Source organism: Trachemys scripta, chromosome 2 (genome assembly GCF_013100865.1).
Source record: "Trachemys scripta elegans isolate TJP31775 chromosome 2, CAS_Tse_1.0, whole genome shotgun sequence".
Taxonomy (NCBI): Eukaryota; Metazoa; Chordata; order Testudines; family Emydidae; genus Trachemys; species Trachemys scripta.
In genome coordinates, this window is record NC_048299.1 from 244,540,241 (window position 1) to 244,564,454 (window position 24,214).

A 24,214-nucleotide genomic window follows, 5' to 3' on the forward strand; every position below is an offset into this window, starting at 1 on the left:
TTGTGGAGTGAAGTCAAATATTCCTCTTATTTTGCTTTTGCCTGGGAAGAAGAGAAGAAAATGTGCATACTGTAACATTTAAACATCTGGTCTAAACCACATCAGGGTAGCGCTGAGGAAAGTAACAGAATTCCGTATTCTTCCCAGGTGTACATATAAAAAGAGTTTTGGAGTTGCTGCATAGTTCTTTAACCACTTAGGAAAAAGATTGAAATATAGTGATTTGCTGTTCTAATGCCCCTGTTTTAAAACTACTTTTCCCCTCTTTACATTTCTAAGTTCAGTTGTAATGCAGGTTGTTGAGCTGTAATCATTTCCTTGCAACGTACTGGCTTTGAATCTCTGTTTGTTCCACATAACGTGGCCAAGGTTGGCATTCATTTTGAGGACTGTGAGTTAGACTTTCTGTTTAAAATCAAAGTGCAAGAGTGCATTCTCTTGAGTAATTGCTTGGGAGTGGCAGAGCACAGCTGTATGAAACTTGCACAGTATAAACATTTTGCTGTCTTTCATGGATGATTGTACCCACATGTATTCTGATCCGTTATGTAGGTTTCTGCATACAATGCATAAATAGTACTGGTTTTTATATACAGTTAACTTCTGTGCAAGTAGTACATTTGAAATTAGGTAGAAAATAATCATCTGCAGATAGTTTGGAAATACAGCTTAGCATCAAATTATGGTTAATTCAGATATGTTAATTGATTAATATATATATATGATCATATCACCTTTAATTGTTATGAAGAAGACTTATCTTCAAGAATTTTTTTAAAACATGAAGATGTGGGTGCATTGCAGAGATAACAACATTGATCTCAGCATGAATGTGACAGTGTGTTACTCTTATAATCACCATTGGTATCTGGATTATGAAGAAGCTTCTAGTGTCTTCCTACTACAGCAGTGGTTCTGGAGTGACCCAGCACTGCTGAAAAATTAACAAAATTAAAAAAAAAAGAAAAGAAAAAAAGGAACATACATATGGAGTGTGTGTATAGAGCACAGTGGTTAAACAATTTTAATTAACAGTTTCAGACTTTTCTTATTAATTTTGTTGAAATTCATGTTGCTCAGTCAAAATATGTACATTAAAGAGCTTTATATTTGTAAGTTTGTTAACCTAAATAAAAATTCAAAGACAAAATTAAAGAATGTTACAAACAGTAAAATAAACAGTAAGGAAATGTGCAATTGAGGTATTCAAACAACCTTAACTCCACCCTGTAAACGTGATAGGGGAAAAAAGAAAAACAAACATATTTTAAAATCGTTTTTAATTTACTTTTGGACCACAAATGAAATGGTCACATTTGCTGAAAATGAAAAAATGGGGGCTCAGTAATACAATGAAAAAGAATAAATAAAAAGTCAGTAACATGGTGTCATGGGGGACACTCATCTCCTGAGTGCCTCCTATTGGCTGTGTGTGGTGCTGCAATCTTTTTTTCTGCTCATGTTGCCCCTTGCAGGTTGCCAACCTCACTAGGCAGGTCTTCAGTTGCTCAACCCTCTGGCTAAGTCACACCATCAATATGGATTAACCCTTCCAGTGTAGCAAAAGTCCATTAGAACTATCTGCCCTCACCAAGGTCTTCAGCCCAACGTCTGGGCCCTTTTTAATCCAGCCCTTCGCTTGGGGCTTAGGCCACTTTCCCAGTGGCCAATGGGGGAACCTGGGCCTGCCCACTACTCCGGGTCCCAATCCAGGGACCCTATGAACAGCAGCTGCGTACTGCTTTCTTTGACTGGTTGCTGCTGTTTTCCCTGGACTTCCCGCCTCATCCCTTTCCTTTCACCCTTTACTTAAGGTTACAGTTCTCAAGTCCTCTCTCCCAGGCCCAGTAAAGGCAGCCCGTTAAGATCCTTTGGCCACAGCAGAGCACCCTTCCTTCCTCTCTAGTCCCAGCCAGGAACTGCACTGTTCAGATCCAGCAGCTTTTTTAAATCTGAGCCTGCTGGGCTCTGATTGGCTGCTTCTATGCTGCCTCTCTAAGCAGGTCTGGAAGACCCACCTTCGCTGCTCCTTTCCTAGGATGGGGTGAGGTAGGACTGCAGAACCTCCAGCAAGTGGCCACAGAGGCCTGGTACACCCTGTCACACATGGAAAAGGAAAGGAATGATTAGCTTTTGGCCTAAAAGATAAGCACTACTGGATTAATACCGCAGCCATTAACTTGAATAGAGTTATATAGTTGTAGAAGGCACAGTTTAGCCTTGAGTGTTTGTGTTTTTAGGATAACATAGACTCCTGTGTATATAATGGGTAGGCTACCAAGAATAAAAACAAGCCAAAGACAGGGCTTACTCTAAGAATTAGGTTAATTTGGACAAATAGTGGCCATGGAAGCACTGATGGCAATCAGACCACCTATGTGACTTTGATCCCTGCCTTCCTGGATAGGAATTTTTTTTTAAAGAAGAGAATGCTGGGATCATGACTAAATGTGATTATTGACATCTCCTTTGATGGGAAAAATTTGCCACCCACCTTAATACATACAGTAGTCTAACCATCACTTAATGAGAGTAATTGCTCAAACTACTGCCCAATGTCTAATCTCTGATTTCTAAGCATGTTAATCAAGAAACTAGCACAAATCAATTTTAATGAAAAATCAGCTGCCAGTGTTCTGGGTCCCTCTCAAGGAGGTTTTAAATCTGGTCATGGTATAGAGGCAGCACTTGTTCCTCCAGTGAATGACCTCCTCCCTGTCCGTAAATGATCATGTGATGACGCAGCTAGGCTATGTTAACTGTGAGGAGAGGCAGAGATAAAAGAGACCATTTTAAATTTTAAAAATTTTAAATTTTTTAAATTGCAAAAACACAAAAATTTTACAAGGAGCATAAATTATTTTGAATATTACCAAAGGCTTACTATTTATAATAATAATCTATAGTTTACCAATTCATTAACCTTTGTAAGCTCATACATGCTGTGCAGCTAGTACCAAGTGCATTGTTATTAACAAAAACAAAAGAGATTATTCTACAATCACTACTCTGTGTCACTTCAGAGAAGATTCAGCTTTTCCTTTCCTTGGCTGTAAATTCAGCTCCACTCTTGCTGTCCAGTTCTTTCTTCTCTTCAGCTTGAAGTGCGCCTTAGATTCGATGTTCCTGTGCCTGTACCTCTTTTCACTGAGTTTATCCATAAGTGGGATTCTTCTTAGAGTACTTGCACATGTCTATTCCCACATAGGTGTGTGCGCACTCAGAGCGCAGTTGCTGGAAATTTTCCCCCTAGCAGTATCCGTCAAGTTGACTCTAGCACCCTCTGGTGCCACGTGCACATGGTGCCAGTATAAAGGGCCATGCTGACCCCGTTCCCCTTTGGTTCCTTCTTACCACCCGTGACAGTTGTCTGGAATCCTTCATTGCTTAGACAATTCTCTCCTAGTGGTTTTTTTCATACATGTTTAGTGTAAATAGCGGTTACAGTTAGAGTGGTTTTTAGTAGTTTGCGGTTTTAGCTTGGATGCCTCCACACTTAAGTTGCGGGGTTGTCCGCCTTCCCGATGCCGGGGCATGCCTCGGTCTCCAAGTTTCAAGCCCTGCATTGCCTGCGGTAAGCCTGTGCTCTTGAACGACCCCCACTCAAGCTGTCTCAAGTGTCTGGGGGAAGCTCATAGGAAAGACTGCTGCCAAATCTGAGGGACTTCAGGCCCTGGACCAAGAAGGACCGAGAGGCCCGACTGAAGGTCCTTCTCATGGAGACAGCTTTAAGACCAGCTTTGGAGCCGCACTTGGACTAAGCACCAGGCAGCTCAGCTTTAGTGCAGAGTGATTCTCCATTGACCCAGGACTCTAGGCACTGATTGGCCTCCCCAGTACCTAAGAAGCACCTCAAGTCCCAGGAGAAGACCAGTTCTCTGGTGCCGAAATCAAAGGGAGACAGGGAAAGAGTGAGATCCACGCTGGATCGCTTGTCTCCCCGTGCACCACAACATCAGGTGTTGGCAACTCTGGTGCCACGGCAAGCTCCTTGGATACCTACAAACTAGCAATCTTAGAATAGACAACACACGAGCCAGTTGGTGGTGCCATCAACTCCTGAGGTGTTTGCAGCTGCCTGGGACCTTCTCATCATATCAGTACCAGGATCCTCGGAGAGTCAAGACTCAGCACCATCGACAATGTTCCCTCTGATTTTTCCATCTGTGTGCAGAATGAATTTTATATGCATCAATATCGAGGTAATGCCGCATGTGCGCCACCAGTAAAAACAAAAAGCACAGATATAATATATATATATTTTTAAAAGTTACCATAGGTATGGAAGAAGAAAAAAGAGTATTAAAACAAGGGATAATTAACAAGGTGCACTGTTTAAGATGTCTATTTAATATGAAATCAAATAAAAAGAAAATTAACACTGCTAAATTTTCTGTAGCCTTTCAGGAAGACACTGAGGAATCTGAGGACACAGCCAAACATGATACTTCACTCCTTACTCATCTCTCACCTTCATCACCAGATGAAACAATAATGCCACCCCCCCCACCACTAAGGGGGATGATTTCAGATCCTTTCAGGACCTCTTCAAAAGGGTTGCTGAGTCCCTAGATGTTTCGTTGGCTCACCTACCAGAATCCCAACATAAGCTCATGGACATACTCTGGGCATCCTCATCAGCAAAGATAGCCCTGGCGATAAATGATGCTATTATGGAGCCTGCAACAATCATCTGGCAGACTCCAGCTACTGCACCACCCTCATGTAAGAGGTCTGACAAAAAATATGTGCCAGCAAAAGGAGCTGAATTTTTATTCACACACCCTGCACCAAACTCCTTAGTGGTGGAGGCAATCAATCCCGAACGACCCCATATAATAAGGATTGGAAAAGGCTAGACCTTTTTGGGTGGAAAGCTACACTTCAGTTCCGCATAGGTAACTATTCGGCTCTTCTGGCTAAATGTACACACAATCTGTTCTCCAAAATGTCAACCTTTATTGAAAATTTGCCAGATGACAAAAAAGAACAGTACAAAGCAAACCTTTCTGAACGGTCTCTGATTGCCAGGACAGTCCTCTAGGCTTCCCTTGATTCTGCAGACATGGCAGCATGATCCATCGCCACATCTGTGTTCATGCACGCCGTGCATCCTGGCTCCATCTCTCCAGATTCCCAAGGACTTGACCATCGAAGGACAGAAATTATTTGCAGACAAAACCGATGTTTCACTACACACCGTAAAGGACTCAAAGGCGACTTTGAAAACCCTTGGCATTTAGGTACCTGCAAACAAAAAGAAACAGCACGTTTTACAATCAGAGATTCCCATCTACGCCATACTCCCAGCCCCAAAGATAATACCATTGGCATAAATGAAAACAGAACAGACATCGGCAGAACCAAGATCAACCTTCAACGTCTCAACTATCCACCTCCAGATAATAATTTTGAAGGTGTGGTAGAAGGCATGAGACTGCCACACACACCGATTCCGGAACCAGAAACGGTCCCCCATCCATTCAAAAACTGTCTGTCACCATACTACCTAGCCTGGAACACCATCACAACAGACAAATGGGTTTTCGAGATTATCCAGAAGAGCTACTCTATCCCCTTTATTTCTGTCCCACCTACCCTCTCTTCCCCCTCCCTGTTCAGGGGCACCTCTCATGAGCACCTGTTACAACAGGAAATAAACCACCTTGTACAATTAGGTTCCGTGGAACAAGTACCATCCGAACACAGGGGGAGAGGTTTTTATTCACATTACTTTCTAACTCAGAAAAAGACTGGCAGGTGGAGGCCCATCCTAGATCGATGAGAACACAAAATTTCAAAATGGTGATCTAAACACAATAATTCTGGCATTACAGAAGAGAAATTGCCTCTCGGCCAACGACTTTTAGGACGCTTATTTTCATATTACCATTCACCAGTCACACAGAAGTTTCCTGAGATTCACCCTAGGGAAACAGCATTTCCAATAGAGTGTAACACCCTTTGGCCTTTCCACTGCCGCAAGAGTTTTTTTCAAGGTTCTCACTGTCGTTGCAGCTCATCTCCACAGACAAGGAGTGATGAAATTTCCATACTTGGATGACTGTCTGATAAGGGCACCAACGCAGCAAGAAGCAATAAACACCGTGCAGAACATAACTCTGTTCACAGACCTAGGGTTACCAATAAATGTACAAAAGGCCACAAGTTGGAATTCATATCTTGATTGTCTCACAGAAACAGCAATGTTACCTCAACAACGCTTTCTCACTCTAGTCAACCTAATTTCAACAGCGATGGACAGCCCACAAACATCCATCAGAATATGCTAAAAATTCTTGGGGCAGATGTCAGCGACAATGTTTGTTGTAAAATATGCCAGACTCCACATGCGATGCTTGCAGGCCTGGCTTCAAACAGTGTATATACCGCACAGACACTCTCTCAACAGACGCCTCACAATGCCATGTAGGATAAAAGACTTGCTAACATGGTGGACATAACCAGAGAACGTCTGCTCAGGAGTCCCTTTCGTCTTCCCCGTACCAAAACATCAGGTGTTGGCAACTCTGGTGCCACAGCAAGCTCCTTCCTTCCCCATGGGGAAGCACGATCATACTCCCTATGTACAGAGGCAATACACCTTTGGAATTGGTGCATCACCAACAACATAGAGATATCCGCATCCTATCTGCCGGGATGTCAGAATACAACAGCGGATCAACTAAGCAGGTATTTTTCATAAACCCACGAGTGGGAGAAGGATCCAGGAATTCTCAAATCCATATTCAAACTGTGGGGGTTCTCCATCTTAGATCTATTTGCAACAGCTCAGAATGTCAAGTGCCCACAATATTGCTCCCGGGCCAGATTGGGACACCACTCCCTAGAGAATGCTCTCCGCATAAAATGGGAGGAGCCACTGATGTATGCATTTCCCCCGACACCACTTCTAAGCCGAGTCAGTCACAAGATCAGACAGGACAAATCCAGGGTCATTCTCATTGCACCCACATGGCCCACACAAATGTGGTTCCTATACCAGCATCAGCTGGCAGTGACACCACCATGAACCCTTCCCCTAATGCCTCACCTTCTATCACAAGATGCAGAACGTCACCCCAGCCTTGCAGTATTCCACCTCAAGGCCTCATTACTCCATGGCTGACGGGGGTCGAGAAGGACTATTTTGAGGAAGTAAAAGATATATTACTGAACAGTCGGTGACAGCACAAGAAAGACATATATCCATAAGTGGAAACAATTCTGCGCCTGGTGCCAGGACAAACCGATCTTTCCACAGTTGGCCCCCCCACCAAGAATCCTCGATTATCTACTGGGACTTTACAAATTGGGGCTATCCACAAGCTTCATCAGTGTACACGTGGCTGCCATTACCTCCTACCACAACAAGGTGGACAGAGTCACTATATTTGCTCACCCGACAATTAAATGCTTCCTTAAAGGCATAGAAAACACTTATACCACACTAAGAATCCCTACACCCATGTGGGACCTCAACCTTGTTCTGTGCAGACTCTTGGGAAAACTGATGGATCCCCTTGCAACTTGCTCTTTGTTGGATTAATCAATGAAGGTGGCTTTCCTCATTGTCATCACATCCACAAGATGCGTGGGAGAATTAGATGCCTTAATGGCTCACCCATCTTATGCAACGTTCTTTAAGGATAAAGTAATCCTATGACCACATCCTAAGTTTATACCCAAGGTCGCCTCCCCTTTTCATTTAAATCAACCCATCTAATTACCTGTATTTTTCCCGAAGCCATATGCTGACAGGAGGAAGGCCTCACTCCACACGCTACACATTTGCAGAGCATTAACTTTCTACACAGAAAGAACAAAAACATTCAGAAAATTACTTAGATTATTCTTTTCCATAACAGAACACTCAAGGGGCCAAACCATCTCAAAACAGAGACTATCCAAATGGATATCTGGATGTATCCATTTGTGCTACCAAAACAGCAATCTGCAACCTCCACCGGGAGTTTGCACACACTCCACCAGAGCGCTAGCAGCATCTGTGGCCTATCTCTGACATTTGCAGAGCAGCTACTTGGGCATCAGCCCATACTTTCACTAAACACTATGCTATATGACAACAATCAGCATCAGATGCTCAGTTTGGACTTACGGTGTTATTCACCATCAATAGACCAACTCCGAAGCCTCTCCCCTCCACTGAGGGGCACTGCTCAACAGTCACCTAAAGTGGAGCACTCACAGAGATACTCCTCGAAGAAGAAAAGGTTACCCACCTTGTGCAATAACTGAGGTTCTTCGAGATGGTTGTCCCTGTTGGTGCTCCACTACCCTCCCTCCTCCCCTCTATTCTGGAGTTTCACGCCGATTCTCTGAAGTAGAGAAGGAACTGGGGGATGGTTGGCTGTGCACCGCTCTGTAACCAACTAGAGCAGCAACTGTACCACCTGCAATGTCCCTTTGGGTGGTTTTTCCCTCCCCTCAGACAGCAAGATGACCCTAGAAAGGGGCATAGGTTCCAGAGGTGGAGGCATTCAGGTTTTGGGTCTGGCCAATCCACACACCCTCCCCCAGTACCTCTCCAGCACCTATTTTGACTCATTGGTCCAGAGCAGTGGTCCAATCATGACTTCTATTACTCCCAGCCCCCTGTTCAGAGACAGGCTAGCTCATTTTCTCAATGTTTGGGGTTCAATTGCTAACACCATTTGGGTCCTAAGGACTGTCAGATTGGGCTATGCTGTCCAGTTCCTCTCTCCCCTCTCTCCCTGTCCCTCTTCAGGGACCCCTCTCATGAGATACTGGTCCTTGAGCAGATCCAGTCTCTTCTGGCTTTGGGAACAGTGTGGGAGGCTCCTCTGGAGCACCAGAGTCACATTTTTTTCTGGTATTTTCTGTTCAGTTTCTGGTTCCCAAATCCAAAGGAGGGCCTGGGTAAGATCTATCCTCAACCTCTGCAATCTCGCCATATATGTCAGATACGTGAGGTTCCAAATGGTCACTCTAACAACTATTCTCCCTGCATTAACTCAGAACGACTGGTTTGCTGCTCTGGACCTTCAGGACACTTATTTCCATGTGGCGATTCTCTTGAGCCGCAGAAGATTTCTCCAGTTCATCGTGGCAAACAGTCATTTTCAGTAAAGGTCCTTCCTTTTGGTCTGTCTTCTGCCCCTGGGTTTTTACCAAATGTAAGGTTGTGGTGACAGCATACCTCAGGAAGAAGGGAATCCATATCTTCCTGTATCTGGATGACTGGCTATTAAGGGGCAAGTCCGGAGAAGAAGTTCTTCTCATGTTTTGATTACACTGTGCTTACTTGATCATCTGGGTCTCATCCCAAACATCAGAAAGTTAACATTGGTCCCGTCCCCCCTTCAGAAAATCACATTTATTGGGGCCCTCTATGAGTTTTTGTGTATGTTTCTGAAGACTGACCATTTCCAGACAATTAGTCACCTTTGTTTTGGTCAGCAGTCTCAACCTTCCATGACATTTTGCATGTGCCTGAGGCTCTTGGGCTACATGTCTGCATGAATGCAAGAGGTTCAATTTGCAAGGTTGCGCCTTTGCCCTCTCCAAATGTGACTCAGTACAGTTTACTATCTGACCCTTCACTCCTTGGACAGGTTGGACCGCCTCGCTCCATTGATCCCGAACTCCTTGCACTGGTGGACAGTTCTGGGGAATGTGTGTCAAGGCGTTCCCTTTGTCCAGCCTTTACCAGCCAGGACTGTTGTCACCAACGTCTCCCTGTTGGAAAGTGCATGTGGGGTCACTGAAGGTTCAGGGTCTGTGGTTGGCGCAGGCAGCTTCGCTGCATATCAATGTCCTGGATCTTCAGGTCATCTACACTGCCTGTCATGCTTTCCTAGATCACATCAATTGTTCAGTGGTTCACACACTTACCGTCAATATCACCATCATGTATTATGTGAACAGTGGGAGCATGCTTCAGGATGCTCTGCCAAGAGAAAACCAGGCTGTGGCAGTTCTGCATTGAAGAGGGTATCATTCCAATAGTGGATCACTTGCCTGGGGTCCAGATTGAACTCCCAGACCATTTCAGCGGGAATTTTCCCCAGAATCACGAGTGCTCCCTGAATCCCAGTGTTTTGCGAGTCATCTTTACAGCATGGGACATCCTGACGATTGACCGATTTGCTACTGTAAATATTGTGTATTCTGCTCTCGAGGGGGCCTCATTCCGGGATTCCTGACTGACACCTTCCACCTCAGATGGCAGTTGACTCTCCTATATGGTTTTCTTCTGATCCTGATCATTTCACAGATCATCTTCAAGGTGAAAGTGGATCTGGCCACGGTCATCCTCATTGCCCCAGCATGGCTGAGGCAGTGTTGGTTTTCTGAGTTTCTTGAGTTATTGATTCAGCCTTCCATATCCCTTCCTCTCCATCCTGACCTGCTCTCAAAGTATCATGGTCTCACTTTGCATCCCACACTCAGCTCCCTGCATCTCACAGCGTGGTTGCTCCATGGTTGAATGAGGAGGAAGAGCAATGTTTGTTGGCTGTTTGACAAGTCCTATTCAGTAGTAGAAAACCCTCTGCCAGGATGGCCTACTCCACAAAGTGGAAGTGTTTTTCAATGTGGAAAAAGCAACAGAGAGTCCTGTGGCACCTTTAAGACTAACAGAAGTATTGGGAGCATAAGCTTTCGTGGGTAAGAACCTCACTTCTTCAGATGCAAGTAATGGAAATCTCCAGAGGCAGGTATAAATCAGTATGGAGATAACGAGGTTAGTTCAATCAGGGAGGGTGAGGTGCTCTGCTAGCAGTTGAGGTGTGAACACCAAAGGAGGAGAAACTGCTTCTGTAGTTGGATAGCCATTCAGTCTTTGTTTAATCCTGATCTGATGGTGTCAAATTTGCAAATGAACTGGAGCTCAGCAGTTTCTCTTTGGAGTCTGGTCCTGAAGTTTTTTTGCTGTAAGATGGCTACCTTTACATCTGCTATTGTGTGGCCAGGGAGGTTGAAGTGTTCTCCTACAGGTTTTTGTATATTGCCATTCCTGATATCTGACTTGTGTCCACTTATCCTCTTGCATAGTGACTGTCCAGTTTGGCCAATGTACATAGCAGAGGGGCATTGCTGGCATATGATGGCATATATAACATTGGTGGACGTGCAGGTGAATGAGCCGGTGATGTTGTAGCTGATCTGGTTAGGTCCTGTGATGGTGTTGCTGGTGTAGATATGTGGGCAGAGTTGGCATCGAGGTTTGTTGCATGGGTTGGTTCCTGAGTTAGAGTTGTTATGGTGCGGTGCGTGGTTGCTGGTGAGAATATGCTTAAGGTTGGCGGGTTGTCTGTGGGCGAGGACTGGCCTTCCTCCCAAGGTCTGTGAAAGTGAGGGATCATTGTCCAGGATGGGTTGTAGATCACTGATGATGCGTTGGAGAGGTTTAAGCTGAGGACTGTAGGTGATGGCCAGTGGAGTTCTGTTGGTTTCTTTTTTCGGCCTGTCTTGTAGCAGGAGGCTTCTGGGTATACGTCTGGCTTTGTTGATTTGTTTCTTTATTTCCTTGTGTGGGTATCAATGTGGTCATTGGCCTATTGAATTCAGCTAACTCTGGCTAGTATCCAAGACATCTTTGCTGCATCTTCAGTAGTTGGGCCTTATGTTTAGCTAATTGAGGATACATCTAGCAGCGATATCACCTTTTCATCGACCCATTCGTGGAAGATCAGTGTTTTCCAGTGCCATGGTGGTGAGATTCTTAAAAGGAATCAGGTTTGAGTGGTAGCCATGTTAATCTGTATTAGCAAAAACAACAAGAAGTCCTTGTGGCACTTTTTAGAGACTAACAAATTTATTTAGGCATAAGCTTTCGTGGGCTAGAACCCACTTCATCAAATTCATGGAGTGGAAAATACAGGAGCAGGTATAAATACATGAAAGGATGGGAGGGAGTTGCCTTACCAAGTGTGAGGTCAGTCTAACGAGACAATTCACTTAACAGCAGGATACCAAGGGTGGAAAAATAACTTTTGAAGTGGTAATGAGAGTGGTCCATTTCAGACAGTTGACAAGAAGGTGTGAGTAACAGTAGGGGGAAATTAGGTTTAGGTTTTGTAATGACCCAACCACTCCCAGTCTTTATTCAGGTCTAATCAGATGGTATCCAGTTTGTAAATTAATTCCAGTTCTGCAGTTTCACATTGGAGTCCGTTTTTGAAGGTTTTTGTTGTTGAAGAATTGCCACTTTTAGGTCTGTTATTGAGTGACCAGAGAGATTGAAGTGTTCTCCTACTGGTTTTTGAATGTTATGATTTTTGATGTCAGATTTGTATCTATTTATTCTTCTGCTTAGAGACTTTCCAGTTTGGCCAATACAGGGTCCTTCCCTTCGGACTATCCACTGCTCCCCGCGTATTCTCCAAAACGCTCGCGGTAGTAGCAGCACATTTACGACGCAATGGAGTCATAATCTTCCCCTATTTGGACGATTGCCTTTTCAAGGGTGCCAACCGACAAGAAATGTCAGGCATGCTGAAGACCACAATAAACCTGTTTCACCAGCTAGGTTTACAGATAAACGAAATGAAGTCCATGCTGGAACCAACCCTGTAATTGGAGTTTATCGGAGCTGACCTAGACTCCATACAAGCCAAAGCAATATTGCCACAGATTCACTACATTGACCAATCTTATTTCCATGGTGACCATCAGCCCACAAACTTCAGTGAGGACATGTCTTCAGATTCTGGGACATATGGCAGCTACCACTTTCGTAGTAAAGTATGCCAGACTCCATATGCGCTGTCTACAGCACTAGTTGAGCACGGTCTATGCACCCAGCAGCAAACACTCTCAACAGACGTGTGATACTACCACTGAGGGTTATCCTCTCCCTACAATGGTGGACACAGCCAAGGAATGTATGCGCTGGGGTTCCCTTTCAACAAGACCCCCATCAGTGACTATTACAACAGATGCCTCCCTGATAGGTTGGGGCGCCCACCACAATGTACAAGGCAAGTGGTCTGCGACGGAACCCCTACTACATATCAATCTCCTGGAACTCTGTGCGGTACACAATGCATGCCGACACTTCCTCCCACTCATATGAGAAACCTCAATCTCTATTCTCACCGACAATGTGGCGTGCATGTTTTACATCAGTTGCCAAGGAGGAACCAGGTCTCACTCGCTATGCATAGAAGCCATGAATGTATGGAACTTCTGCATCCGCAACAATATAAACATCACAGCATCATACCTACCAGGGTGCCAAAACACTATAGCCGACAACCTCAGCAGGCACTTCTCACAGGAACATGAGTGGGAAATCCATGACAGTGTTCTCGACACAATATTCCAAAAATGGGGTCACCCAGTAATCGACCTTTTCGCCTCAGCGACAAATCACAAATGTCCACTAAAATTTTGCTCTAGGACAGGCCTGGCACTGGGATTGTTACGGGATGCCTTCCTCATCCCATGGAATGCGTCACTCGTGTACGCTTTCCCGCCGATACCACTGATCCCATGGGTCATCCGCAAGATATGACTTGTCAGAGCATACATCATTCTCATTGTCCCTACATGGCTCAGACAGACTTGGTTTCCATACCTCTCATGTCTAGCAGTCTGTGCCCCACAACTGCTGCCTTTCTAGACGGATCTACTGTCCCAGAACAAAGGCCTGATGCTCTATCCAGACCCAGCGAAACTCCATCTCAAAGCGTGGCTCCTCTCTGGTTCCAACATGGGGAATTTAACTGTTCAGAAAAAGCAAAACAGGTATTACTAAATACTTATCCAAGGGCTCTACAATATCGACCCAGAGACTCTCTAAATGTGTCTCTAGCTGTATTCAAACTTGCTAACACCTGCATCACAAAGAACCCCCCCCGTGGGCATCTGGTCCCACTCAATGCGTGCCATAGTGACGTCGATTGCATTCTTGAACAATGTCCCCTTAATAGATATTTGTAGAGCTGCAACCTGGACATCTGCAAAGCATTACGCTATCACTCAAGGCCTTGTTTCAGACTCTGTTGTTGGCCTTACAGTGCTCTCTTCACACACTAATACATAACTCCGAACCCCTACCACCTCTGGTGGGGTACTGCTATACAAGCACCTAGAGTGGAGCACCCACAGGGACACCACTCGAAGAAGAAGAAGAAGAAGTTACTCACCTTGTGCAGTAATGATGCTTCTTTGAGATGTGTGTCCCTGTGGGTGCTCCACTACTCATCCTCCTCCCCTCTACTTCGGAGTTCACACAGCCGAGCTCTGCGGTTGAAAAGGAATGGAGGGGACGGTCGGGGGAGCGCGTGTTACAGGAGGTGCCAATGGTACTAGACGACTCCTGTGCGTGCCCTTCCCCTGATCGAGTACTGCTGCGAGAAATCTCCAATCTCCAGCACAGAGATGCACTGACACCTAGAGTGGAGCACCCACAGGGACACGCATCTCGAAGAACCATTGTTACTGCACAAAGTGAGTAACTTCTTCTTTTGTGATGTCCCAGGACAGGAGAGAGTTCTGATTTCTGGAGATTATTTTTCCAAAACCTAAAGTTTGTTTGAAAATAGTTTTATGTTATGTTTTGTGTTTTTCATAAAGGTTTGTGTAAAAAATATAGAAAAAATCTGTACAGCAATCAATATCAGCAGGCAACAATAGGTAGAAAACTTTAAAATGAAACATTTAAAGTTTCAATTTGGTCAAAAATTTGAAACTTTATTTGGGGGGGAAAATTACTAAGTGGGGAAAAGAGATTATCATTCTACAGGAGTATAGGTTATTGCTATTCAATGAAGAGTTTTTCTGTCTGTGTGAAATAAAATCTGAGGAGGAGAAAGAATAAGAGAGAAATCAAATGTTTGTTGCTTTTCCCAGACATCTCTTTGGCTTGACAAATATGCACCAGAAGATGCATGCCCCTTTGTACTTCTGCTCTGAAGTACAGGGGCATCACAACAGAGAATATTCTGGGAAAGATGTACCCCAGAATTTTCTCCGCTTTGATGTGTTGTAACACTTTTCAAACAAACGAGAAGAGTTGAACACTCTCTGGGGGTGTTATTGTGTGGTATAATAACAAAGAAGAATTGCATTCTATGTCAGTGGGTTCTAAGTGGAAAGACCACAAGTGGTCAACACCTGAGCTTTATGTGACCAAAAAAATGATTCCTACATGTACCCAGCATCCTTTAACAACTTGATGTGGAACTGGCATAGAACTGACTCAGAGGGAGGATGTCATCAACACTATTTCCTGAAACACCTTTGGAAGCCTCCTAAATATGTTCTGTCCCTAACCTGAACTTACTTAGCTTCTCTCTTTTGAGACTATATCATGAGGGCTGCAGATCATATCAAAAGTGTCTTACACTTGTCCTTGCCTTTTTTCTCTCTCTGGCTTGGTGTTTTTCCTTTGTGTTGGGGGCAGCATGAGACACAAATCCAATCCTTAACTCTCCTCTTTGTAATGTGACTGTGCTCCGTTTCCTGCTGTATCTGATCCTTAACCTTCCTTTTTTATTGCTGCACCTGATCCCAGGGACATTCTACTACCTTGCTTTCTCTTTTTTTGGGCATACTCACCTCTGATGTTTCCTCTCTCCACTTGTTGGCTGCCCTCTCTGTTCTAGTTTTCCTTAGTAACAGTGAGTTATTTACAGAGTTGGCTTTGATCTTCTCTTGGCACATAGACACTACTGAAGTTAACTCTTCATTTGCTGTTGAATAGTTAAAGTAAAAACCATCTGGCAAGTGCCACATTTTTTTTAGATTTTTAAGCGTGCCACATTTTTAACATATAATGTTAAATGCTCTTGAAAATTAGGGTTAAATGAATATACTTTTAAATAACTAAAGATTTGGTCTTACAAAAGATTCCCCATCCAAGAAGTGGTCTATAAAAACCCAAGCACGCTCTAAGATGGAAAAATAGCAGTGGAACAGCCGGAGAAAGAGTCCCTCTTGGTCTCATTCCTTGGAGGTATTTTAAAGCGTGAGGTTCTGAATTCCTCCTCTTCCCCCTGAGCTAATGGCTTTTTAGGGCTACTTGTCTTATTTTCAAAACCAATTCCTCGGAATTTCCCATTGTCACTGGTAGATTTTCTATAGCTCTCCTCACTCATCCACACCCAATATATTGCGTTCTCTTTTCTCTTGGGAGAAAGGAGGCCTAGAATTTTAAAGGCAATCCATTCTCTCTGCTGCAGGGCTAGTAACATTTGTTCCTCTCAGATGAACGGTTTTTGAGTTTCTACTTGACTTATTTAAGAAATGGTCCATGGGGAGGTGAGTCACCCCAACCTGGTTGTGAAATGGTTAAAAAAAAATTTGTAAAGACTTTCATATTTGGAGTCAGCATGATTAACTATTGTTCTAGAGACCCACTTGATCTGATTGTATCAATTGATTTCTAGCATGCCATTACTTCCAGTTCAGTCTCAAGAACTGGTTCTCCAGTCCTGAACTTTTCCCTTTGGTCTTTCCTTCCCCAGAGCTTATGCCTAGCTTATATCAGCTGTAGGAGCCCACCTCAGTAAGATGGGATGGAGGGTGATAGTAATTCCCTGTCTGAGTTACTGACTCATTGGGGACAGTGTTCTGATTCCTAAACAGAAAAGCTCTCTGACCTCCACCTGGAATCTTAATCACCTGGGGATCCAGCCTGTCTGTCTGTAAAGGCTGATAAAATAACGTTACCAGTCTGAGGGTTCTCTTCTCTACAGCTCTGCCCCTTTTATGAGCTGTTTTTTTTCCCTTGTGTCCTGCACTGAGGTTTTTCCTGGTGGTTCGTCTAGCTTTCAACCCTGCAACAGTTCTTTTTATGCGCCCAAGCCAAATGGGAGCAGAACTTGGACAAAAGAAGCATCCCTCTGTAACCCTTCTGCCAGGCAGAGCCAGCAGCAACCAGGGCCATGTTCAATATCTAGGGGTTCCTTTCCATTAATGCAACACAGAACCGACTCGAGCCCCCACCCAGTAACCTGGGAAAATTACACACCACCTCTGGGTGACTCTGAGAGGCATTATTTCCCTACTCACAAGTACAGAGTCTGAGTGTAGAAAATAAACTTTTATTAAAAGTAAAGAAGTAACTCGTTGTTAATTTGGGAAAACACGGCAAACAGGTTTTATAAACATAAACCATGAGCAAAAGACCCACTCACAAGTAAGTTGGGCAGTGTCCTTTTCCCCTCAGGTTCTTAAGTCCAGCAACCCAAAAATTGCTTTAACGTGCCCATCCCTTCTTTGCACCTCACTCACAGTTGCTGTCCTTGGTCAGTGCAGACCCAGAGTTCAGAGGTGCATTTGCAGAATTCACCTCTCACTATGGGTGGAGGTAAGGAGGCACCTTATTCACTCCGCGGCCCCTCTCTGCCAGTTGCCCTGCTAGCCGCTCGCTGCACCTCTCCTCCAGCTGCCCGCCAGCTGCTCGCTGTGCCACCTTGCCGCCCCGCCAGCTGCTCATTCTGATTGTTTGCCAGTTGACTGTCAATCACCTTCTGCTGCCACCTGTCTCTCTGTTGTGACCTCTGCACATCAGTGTCTTAGTGATTTTCAGATCTTTGGAGGCTGGGCAGAAACACTGCCCCATCTCAAGTGATTTCAGCTCTCAGTGATTGTCAGCTCTGGATGGAACACAGTCCCACCACAACTGATTTTTAGCTCTGATTGAGCATTTAAAATAACAAAGAGGCTCCTAATGAAGCCCATTTAGCTCTTTCTTTAAACAGTGGGGAGGAATAGGTTAAACCAGTCCAGGGAGGACCCTTGGTGAGGGTGTGCAGCTTTCTAGTTGAGATACCTGTCCCCTCCACTTATTTTCACAAGGGTCTGGCATTCGAGCCCCTGGCTTAACAGAGTCCTTTCAGCTGAAGATGACCCCCCGTCATTTGGGACAAGTTAAGCACAGACCTGCTTCCTTGTATTCCTACAATAATTACAACATTTTGGTAACAGCATTTCACTACCCCTGCATTCAGTACTAAAGTGATTTGTACCCAACACCAGCCAAAATTGATTACTTTGTCACCGTTCTATGTGCTGAATATCTAAGCAGAGCAGGAGCAAACTGTATTTACATAAACACACCCAAAGTCTCTCCCCCTCCCAGCTAGCTGTCAGGGAAGCATTCATTCATACCCTACTTACAACTCTGGATAAAATTCTCCTGTGAGCAGGCTTCAGATCTCTTACCTTTTGGGAGGGAGGGGAAGCTCTTTCAGATTTTTGTTGGGCTTTTCTAATAGTTTACAAATAGTTAAAAAACAACTTTCCCTGTTGTTTTTTTTAAGGGTAGAGTAAGGTGAATGTGTAGGGCATGGAAAGATGGTTCAGGGGAAATGCAGCTCTGAGTGAGTTCTATAGAATTGTGTTACAGTTAAGAATCATAAGGGCCATGTTTGTTTTCTGGGGACTCCTCAAATCCATGAGTTGTAGCTTGTTTAATTAACAAGGGGGGAAATGAGTCCTTAGTTTTTGTCAGTCAGCCTTGTCATTCCATGGGAAGGTGAAAAATGTCATTGTTCTAAGACCATTAAACTAATTAAAATAATTAAGTTAAACATCTTAACATTGTATGAAAATAAAAATTGCCATAGTGACTCAGACCACTGGTTCATCTAGATCTGTATCCTCTCTCTAACAGTGGTCAGTACCTAATGATTCAGAGGAAAACGTTAAAGAAATCCAACTGTCCTTTTTCTGGTTTCTCTGAGTACACCCCTACATGTGTTAGACTTCTTGCCTTTACCCATCAGGAGATTAAAATCTCACAATTCTCATATGGGGATCTGGGTACAATTTCCCATCTATGTCAAATGCTCACCATCATACAAACCTGACGGGTTCAGTCATCTGCTTGATCCTCTTTTTGGAGTCCTGTGACCAGTGATACAGCGACCAACAGCCTTCTTAAAACAAGTATGTTTATTAGCAAATGGAACAAAGCATTAGAGAACATTATTTCAAAATAATTAACAGCTTACACACATGTACTTTTATTTCAAGCTAAGTTAGGTGGTCTTCCTTCTAGAGTTTCAGAAAAAGAACAGAGCCTTCTTACACTCTGTAAGAAAGTCAAGGCGCTCCTGGGCCAGGCTTTGTCTCTGTGTGTTTATCCATTTGTTGCCATTTTTCTCAGCCTTTTCTGAAAGATGCTATGTATGCCTGAGTGGAATTTCAATATTACTCAAAAAGAACAGGAGTACTTGTGGCACCTTAGAGACTAACAAATTTATTAGAGCATAAGCTTTCGTGGACTACAGCCCACTTCTTTGGATGCATATAGAATGGAACATATATTGAGGAGATATATATACACACATACAGAGAGCATGAACAGGTGGGAGTTGTCTTACCAACTCTGAGAGACCAATTAAGTAAGAGAAAAAAAACTTTTGAAGTGATAATCAAGCTAGCCCAGTACAGACAGGTTGATAAGAAGTGTGAGAATACTTACAAGGGGAGATAGATTCAATGTTTGTAATGGCTCAGCCATTCCCAGTCCTTATTCAATCCTTTGTTGATTGTGTCTAGTTTGCATATCAATTCCAGCTCAGCAGTCTCTCGTTGGAGTCTGTTTTTGAAGTTTTTCTGTTGTAATATAGCCACCCGCAGGTCTGTCACTGAATGACCAGACAGGTTAAAGTGTTCTCTCCTCAATATATGTTCCATTCTATATGCATCCGAAGAACTGGGCTGTAGTCCACGAAAGCTTATGCTCTAATAAATTTGTTAGTCTCTAAGGTGCCACAAGTACTCCTGTTCTTTTTGCAGATACAGACTAACACGGCTGCTACTCTGAAACCAATATTACTCAGTGGTCTTTGTTACAGGGCCTGGATGTGAAGTCTTCTTTCTGCCTTAGGCTGTTTTTTCCCAATTGACCAGGTTGGCCATTTAGGAAAATGCCTCCATGATGGCTGTTCATTGTTTGGCAGTTAGATTCATTCAGCCTTGCTTGCTTGCAATCACTGTCTGTTCCCCTCTGGCATTCCAACATGCCATCTCAAGAAATCCAATACATAAACCTCATTTTGAGGGTACAAATAAATGTTTCTTACTAAGCACCCTTACATAGAAAAACTGATAATTTCTTTGAACACTAGTTATATTAATTAAATAACTTTCCTTTCCTTTTCTGAAATGTTTCTATACTGAAATTTGCACTTTCCTCGATAAATTACTTTAAGCCTAAATTAGACTCTTTGTCTAACCAATTACATTCCAACAAGTTGTCTTATGCTTCCCAGTTTTAAAGCATAATTTTTCATTGTAGGTGCTTAGCAGTGAGCATCTGCCAGTTGCTGTTCTGAAGCTTTATATTTGCTACTGAAAATACATTTATGGCCTGTTGTTTCCTGCATTTGAATCTGTTCCAAATTCATTGCATATTGTTGGCAATAAAGGTCTGCAACTGTGGTATATTTAGAACACTGTAGTGTGAAGTGTAAAAATCCCATTCTGTGTATTATCTAACTTGTAAAATGTAAACTAAGGAGTTTAGTCATTTAACTAGGGCTTTTCTGTTTCTTTTAAGATGTCTCTCTCAGTAGACAGAGAGGTAGCCGTGTTAGTCTGAATCTGTAAAAAGCAACAGAGGGTCCTGTGGCATCTTTAAGACTAACAGAAGTATTGGAGCATAAGCTTTCGTGGGTGAATGCCCACTTCATCAGACGCAAGTAATGGAAATTTCCAGAGGCAGGTATAAATCAGTATGGAGATAATGAAGTTAGTTCAATCAGGGAGGGTGAGGTGCTCTGCTAGCAATTGAGGTGTGAACACCAAAGGAGGAGAAACTGCCTCTGTAGTTGGATAGCCATTCACAGTCTTTGTTTAATCCTGATCTGATGGTGTCAAATTTGCAAATGAACTGGAGCTCAGCAGTTTCTCTTTGGAGTCTGGTCCTGAAGTTTTTTTGCTGTAAGATGGCTACCTTTACATCTGCTATTGTGTGGCCAGGGAGGTTGAAGTGTTCTCCTACAGGTTTTTGTATATTGCCATTCCTGATATCTGACTTGTGTCCATTTATCCTCTTGCGTAGTGACTGTCCAGTTTGGCCAATGTACATAGCCGAGGGGCATTGCTGGCACATGATGGCATATATAACATTGGTGGACGAGCAGGTGAATGAGCCGGTGATGTTGTAGCTGATCTGGTTAGGTCCTGTGATGGTATTGCTGGTGTAGATATGTGGGCAGAGTTGGCATCGAGGTTTGTTGCATGGGTTGGTTCCTGAGTTAGAGTTGTTATGGTGCGGTGCGTGGTTGCTGGTGAGAATATGCTTAAGGTTGGCGGGTTGTCTGTGGGCGAGGACTGGCCTTCCTCCCAAGGTCTGTGAAAGTGAGGGATCATTGTCCAGGATGGGTTGTAGATCACTGATGATGCGTTGGAGAGGTTTAAGCTGAGGACTGTAGGTGATGGCCAGTGGAGTTCTGTTGGCTTCTTTCTTGGGCTTGTCTTGTAGCAGGAGGCTTCTGGATACACGTCTGGCTCTGTTGATTTGTTTCTTTATTTCCTTGTGTGGGTATCGTAGTTTTGAGAATGCTTGGTGAAGATCTTGACAGTAGACAAGCTTATGTTCTCCCTCTATTCTTGTTAATTTATAGTTTTAAAAAATTGTCAAGTCTCTGTAAAACTTCAGTTTTTTCAGATCTAATTGATAAACCTTCCACTTTGTCTTCTACACCCTTAATGACATTAAAGTAATGAAAGCTATCCTAGTGGAAGTGCTTCTCTACAGTGTTGTTTACCCTGTAAGAAATGATGGTCTAGGTTCAGGGTTGCATTGTGGCTCCTTTTGTCAGTATAGCTGGCCCAAAATTTCTCCAAAACAGCTGCATAAGCCCCCAGGGGAATAGTCCCAAACCAAGGAGCCCTCCATGGGAGCCACAGAGCCAGCTGTGCACTTCTTCCCAGTGCAGTGTGGGGGCTGGAGGGGAAGTCGCTTGTGTCCTTTGCTTTGCTGCAATGGCCTGTAAAGTGCTTTCTGCATTACTGACCTTGCCTGCACCAGGGTACCAATGTGACTGCTGGCAGCTTCTGAATGGGGGAAGAAGATCCAGCTGGTTCTCCTCTATCCAGGGCCGGCTCCAGGCACCAGCAAAGAATGCAGGTGCTTGGGGCGGCCAATGGAAAGGGGCAGCACGTCCAGGTCTTTGGCAATTTGATGGTGGGTCCTTCAGTGCCTCTCGGAGCGAAGGACTTGCCACCAAAGAATGAAGCAGCGCGGTAGAGTTGCTGCCGAAGTGCCGCCAATCGCGGCTTTATCTTCCCTTCCCTCTCTCTCCCCCTCCGCGCTTCGCCGCTTGAGGCTTCTATCCATGTGCCAGCTCTAATAATTACCACCAGTAACTGTCTGAAAAGGTAGAGCAATTGGCACCTACCATTGTTAGTTTCTTTAGATCGAAACCTATTTCACAAGGTACCAGGATGGTCTAATCCCACTGGAATAAACAAAAAATATCAATTTACGGGGCAATGAGCCAACATAAACGAGTGTTAAGATAGATGCTATCACTGCACAGCTTCAAAGACATTCTGCCCCACAATCTTTTTATTGTTTCATAGTCTGCACATTCCTTCAAGATATTCCTTCTTGACCTTCCCCTTTCTTTTCATCCCAACAAAGATTAATTATTTGTGCAGTCCATTTTGGGCCATCAATAGGCAGGAGTTTAAACACACTTACAGAGATACAGTTGCATCATAAAGTGTTTGGTTAAGTTGGTTGTCAAACAAAGTTACAAGATGCTAGAACAAAAACAGAAACAAAAAAACAAACAAACCCAAAACTAATAATAATGGTATATTTATATTGCGGTTTACTAGATTTAATTGAACTTGTAAAGAGATCATATAATTGGGGGCATGACCGAGCAATTCACAAAAAGTGTATAGATATACTGAAAAGTAAGAGAAAATTTTTTGCTTTCTGTTTAACATTGTGTACACCATTAGCTTTTGCTATAAATTGAAGCCTCTTTCAAACATTCTGTATATTTCTTGCAAATGGGAGATAGCTCCTCCCAGGTGTTCACAAAATGCATCTTAGATTATTTCTTGCTATAGTTTACTTTGCTACTGGTTTCTTTAGTTAACTCTGAATTCCTTCTGTTGGATTTAGATTAGGTGGCTGTGATCACCAGGGTGCTAAGTGCTTGATCTTTCCTTAAGAAAGGTTTTAGAAAGCCTGTTTTGAGGTGTGAAGCTACTTTTCCAGTAGTATAATTTTTATGCTACTATCTCTTCAAACATATCCCATATGTTTCCAATAAAGCACAGCTTGCCAACATATTTAGAAGAGATGTGGTCTTCACCAAGACAGTGACTCTGCCATGCTTGACAGTAGGAACAAACCATTTTTCTTTATTAAATTCATTTTTATTCATTTAGATAGTTTATTTATAAAATTCGAACCTCTGAATACGTCTCAATGCATGCTTAAAAATCTAATAAAAACATTAAATTTAATCTTGATAACAATAAAAGGACCATCCCCAAAAGAGAACAATCCAATAACAACCTTCATTGTTATAACCCTTATCCTTCCCTATTCCATCCTCTCCCAACTCTTTTGTCACCTTCATTTATTGTACAACATGTAAATTTAGATGGCAAACGTCTTTATGACATGAATAAAGAATAATTCTAGCCCAGCCTCCTGAGGGTAAATGACTGACAGAAGAGCTAGGCCTTGCAGTATGCTGTAAACATGAACACAGATTTGAGCACTGTCAGACTAGGGAAGGAAACATTCCAGCACTTTCAAAAAAAGCATATTTCAACTCCTTCCACCAAGTATTAACTCAAATGCCTCAGTTGCTGTGGTTACATATGCTGGAAGAGTTGGAAAACAGGACTTAAATTATATAGAGTTTTAAACACTTTGAGTTACACACAGAAATGAAGAGGAAGATGATGAGTTTCTGGAGAATTAGTGTAATGTGTTCTTATGGCTGCCACATTCTGAAGTAGCTATAGCTTCTGAATTGGACTACAAGTACTTAGCCCCATGTAGAATGTCTAGGCTTTCTCCTTACCCATGTACGGAGAAGATATTTTCTAGATATTTTCATCATGGTGGAAGATGTTTATATATTTTATCATACCAGATAACTTTGCTCCAAAATTCTTAATCCTTTTGCAGATTGTCTTGAATACTTGGGGTTTTGTTGTTTCTTTCATACAGGGACAGCACCAGCCTCTTCCTGGTAGGGGGGCTGACGTGAGCATAAAAATATATACAGAC

The 24,214-nt window shown here is 43.3% G+C and overlaps 1 protein-coding gene and 1 long non-coding RNA gene across 9 annotated transcripts in view; one reads left to right on the forward strand and one right to left on the reverse strand.

Annotated features, from left to right (window-relative positions):
* The window catches only part of VPS13B (vacuolar protein sorting 13 homolog B), a 948,921-nt gene that overhangs the window by 234,221 nt on the left and 690,486 nt on the right, over positions 1 to 24,214 (forward strand). The gene's annotated exons all lie outside the window — the stretch shown is intronic.
* The window catches only part of LOC117873704, a 23,805-nt gene continuing 921 nt past the window's right edge, over positions 1,331 to 24,214 (reverse strand). Inside the window, exons 2-6 of the long non-coding RNA XR_004644785.1 lie at positions 13,565 to 13,712; positions 7,731 to 7,809; positions 7,055 to 7,145; positions 5,006 to 5,247; positions 1,331 to 4,164 (exon numbers count right to left, since the gene is read on the reverse strand). This is a non-coding gene — a long non-coding RNA (uncharacterized LOC117873704). The remainder of the gene's footprint in view (positions 4,165 to 5,005; positions 5,248 to 7,054; positions 7,146 to 7,730; positions 7,810 to 13,564; positions 13,713 to 24,214) is intronic.